Genomic DNA, 4,521 nt, shown 5'->3' on the forward strand with positions numbered 1-4,521 from the left:
CACCTTTAACAATTCCTTTGCTCAAATTACTACTTATGTCCTTTCCGTAGCTGAAATGACCCATCAATATGCTAATAACTAGAAACCTCGCAAGTAGTTAACCATGAACCTTAATCATAGGCGGTGGGACTCTCCCACTTAGCTTGAAGCTATCATTACACAACTCTGGAATTCACCAGGATCCTTTATCTCTTATTGACATAACCTTGCGCAATCAATCTCCAAAATTCTTGGACTCTTTCCGTAAAACCCCTTTTTATACTTTAAATCATCAACCACATTCGCACGACCAATCTCCTTATTGTATAACCAATAGAATTTCCGCAGAAGCTTCGCCAACCATGTGACCGCCGACCTGCTCACTGGTGATAACCCGCCTGTGGAATCTACGTGCTTCCGTCAACGCTGATATGGGGGGCGCAATCACCACTACGTTAACGACCCATCCCGAGTCCAAGCTCACTCTCTAGCTGTACGAGTCCATTCACCCCTCATGGACATCAATTAAGTGCGCGGCAACATCCTTCCAATTCAAAGTTAGGTTGAATCCTTCTTTAGTTGAAGCAGCTCTCTTCCGTTATATCAAATCTCATGCCGCATAATAGCCCATACTTCAAATTAATCCGTAGGCCCAAATCATTAATCAGTAAAATTCCCAAATCACTCCAAACTCTCCCACTTTGGCGAAACTCACCCCCCCCCCTTTTAGTCGACTACTCGACCTTTGCTTCTTATACCTGGCCTTCTAGAAATTTTAACCACCGCCTGACACTCCCTACATATCCTTCCTCATCCTTTGTTGCTCGGTTGTTGCCTAAAATAAAATCTATCTTCGTGGCACTTGAACCCATAATTGCGCTAACTTTACACCTTTCCGAAGATCATCTTTCTTGAACCGTCAACATTAGAAATACCGATTCAATCCTGAACTACCGCACCCCGCGATATCTGATAGCCGCTTCTTCAATACTATTTCATGATATCTTACCCAAAAGGCGGATTGTAGAAGATCATACACCGGCGAACTTAGTACGTTCAATTAGGACAACGACACCTCATCATAGAAGAAAACTCCACCACACTCGCAAATACCAAGTCTCGTTACTCCGTCAGCCCACATCTGACCATTCCTAGTCCGATTGCCTTTCCCCTGCAGGGAATAAAATACCGAATCTCTAGCTCATGCACTGAGTAAACCTCCCCTCAAGTCATTCACTGCCCCGACACGTAGGCAAACATCCTACCATCATATCAATATTGCGAAACAATCGTTCATAGCATCATGGCAACTTGTGCCTAGCCTCAAAGCTCTCAGAAGTACCGCTACTGAGCTGAAACGACAGAACATCCTTCCACAAGGCGACGATAATAGCTCAGACAACTATGCAGGGAGAAACATCCCACACCAAATCGGTAGTACCATTACAATTCTTCAATCCTCGATTTATAACAAGCGGTTCGCGTCGCATAAGATTGAATAGGAAGGACTTAAAGGCATAGCCTCCAGGGATCAATCGCACGATGAGGAATCAAGAAGGGAAGTACTCCTAACAGTCCTGCAGCCTCCCGAGGATAAGTACAGACGTCTCCGTACCGATCTGCGAGACTCTACTAGACTTGCTCATGACTCGTGAGACCTAAGGGAACCTAGTGCTCTGATACCATGTTGTCACGACCCAAAATCCACTAAGGGTCGTGATGGCGCCGGACACCACTGTCAGGCAAGCCAACCCAAAACACTTAATTAAATTCTCGTTTTAATGCTCTTGAAATCTATGATTTTCCTTCAAATTTACTAATAAAAGATAATCGTTTTAAATCAAATTAAATGATAAGCGATTAATACAAAACTGCATAAACATCCCAGAACCGGATGTCACAAGTGCATGAGCAATTTCTAGGAATTTGAATAAAGTACAACAGTTGTCCGGAACATAAAGGGGACAGAAAATAAATACAATTTTGAGAGGGACTATATAGCTGCGGGTCGCCTCGAGGAAATACAGCTCGCTTAGTCTCCGGGTCGCCCGTGCTCGCCCAATAGGCCAGTAGAAATACCTGCACCTGTGCAACAAAATGCACACCAAATGTAGCATGAGTACGAAAACCACGTGTACTCAGTAAGTATCCCGCCTAATCTCGAAGAAATAGAGACGAGATGGCAACTTCGACACTTACTAATTGTCCAATAATAATATTTTTAAAAGCGACGACTTACGGATTCATTAAGGACAATAGTAGATTCAAATAAATTACTAAACAAGTAAAAGTTCCTTTTTTTTATTAAAAATCTCCGGATTCATAATCCATTAACTAACAAGTATCTCAAGTAGGGGAGAGCAGATAGTAATATCAATAAATCTCAAGGCAAGCAATACAAACATGCGCAACTCATGCCGAGGTCGTACGGTCCGATCCAACATAAAATGTAAAATGTGCACTGCCGAGGGTCGAGCGGCACGAACCATAGATGCATCTATTTAATCTACCTAGGCGTTCGGCCCGTTCCAGAATTTAAACACACGCAGACAGTCAATCAAGAAGTCATCAGGAAACAACTATCCGAAGAAAACCAATTCTCCTTTTAACAATTTAAGAAAATGAAGTTTAAATATTTTTAGAAATTTATTTGTTACTTCGATGTGATTTAAGCAATTCAACTGTCAATAATATTACAAATAATCCAAGAATAGCATGCTTTTGGGTCCTAAACTACCCGGACCTAAACATAATAGTAGCTACGCACGGACTCTCGTCACCTCGTGCGTACGTAGCCCCCACAAATAGGAGCACATAACCTATTATTTCACCTATGGGGACAATTTCCTCTTACAAGGTTAGAAAGGAGACTCACCTCGCTCCGAAGATCCATAACCGGCCTTCCACGCCCTTCCGAAGACTCAAATTGATGCACAACGCTCCAAACTAGCCAATAATTATGCAAATCCATTAATATATGCTCAATTACTCATTATACTCCAATTTATAACAATTCCTAACCCCGATCAAAAAGTTGACAAAAACGCCATCGGGCCCACGTGTACGGATTTCGAATTTTTTTGAAGATTAAGCCTACCCATAACTCCACGAACTCAAATATATAACTTACTCTCAATTTTATACCCAAAATCGTGGTCAAATTCCAAGAATATCAATTTTCTAGGTTTTCCTCAAACCCCCAAATATCTACCAATTTACATGCTAAAATCCATACATAACCGATATATTTAACTCAAGATAGGTGGGATTAGCTTACCTTGTCGTTGATGATGAAAAACCCCACTTGAAGCTCTCCAAAATCGTCCACGCCCAATGAAAAATGGGGAAGAAATTACCAACCCCCGATTTCAAAAGAATCTTCTGCCTCCAGCACTTCCGTACCTGCGGTCACACGACCGCTTCTGCGGTTCCGCAGGTGCGATCCCTCTACCGCTCCTGCGGTTTCTCTCCAGGCTGCCCTTTCCGCTTCTGCGCCTCAGCACACGCAGGTGGGTCCCGCTTCTGTGGCGAGATGACCGCGTCTGTGGTCCTAGCTCTCCCCCGCCAATACCGCATCTGCGACCACAGGGCCGCTTCTGCGGCTCCGCACCTGCGGCCCAAGTCTCGCAGGTGCAGTTATACCAGCAACTTCTGCCTTTCAAAAATTCCATTTTCGATCCGTTAACCACCCGGAATCCACCCGAAGCCCCCGAGACCCCAACCAATCATACCAACCAGTCCCAAAATACATTACGGACTTGCTCGAGGCCTCAAATCATATCAAACAACGCTAACACCACGAATCGACCTGCAATCCAAGTTTTATGAACTTTAGAATTTCAAACTTTTACTTTCGATGTTTAAACCTATCAAATCCCGTACGATTGACTTCAAATTTTGCACACAAGTCATATTCGACATTACGGACCTACTCCAACTTTCGGAATCGGATTCCGACCCCGATATCAAATGTCCACCTCTGGTCAAACTTCTCAAAAACCTTCAAATTTCTATCTCTAGCCAAATGGCTCCAAAATGCTCCACGGACATCCGAATTCACTTCCGATCGCGCTCCCAACTCCAGAATCACCATACGGAGCTACTCCCAGACTCGGAATCCCAAACGGACATCGATAACACTGAAATGCACTTCAACCCAAACTTATGAAATTTCTTTCAAAATGCTAACTTCCACAATAGGCGCCAAAACGCTCCCGGGTCATCCAAAACCCGATCCGGGCATACGCCCAATTCCGAAATCATCATATGAACCTACTGGAACCTTCAGATCCCGATTCCGAGGTCGTTTACTCTGAAATCGAATCTTAGTCAATTCTCTCAACTTAAAGCTTCCGGAATTGAGAATTTCCTCTCCAAGTCAACTCCGAACTTCCCGAAATTTAATTCCGACCACGCGTACAAGTCATAATGCCTGAATTGAAGCTGCTCATGGCCTCAAACTGCTGAACGGCGCGCTAGAGCTCAAAACGACCGGTCGGGTCGTTTCATTTATAAAGTCTCATGTCAAATCGATGACAAATA

The sequence above is a fragment of the Nicotiana attenuata genome, unplaced genomic scaffold (genome assembly GCF_001879085.1).
Source record: "Nicotiana attenuata strain UT unplaced genomic scaffold, NIATTr2, whole genome shotgun sequence".
In the NCBI taxonomy this organism is placed as follows: Eukaryota; Viridiplantae; Streptophyta; class Magnoliopsida; order Solanales; family Solanaceae; genus Nicotiana; species Nicotiana attenuata.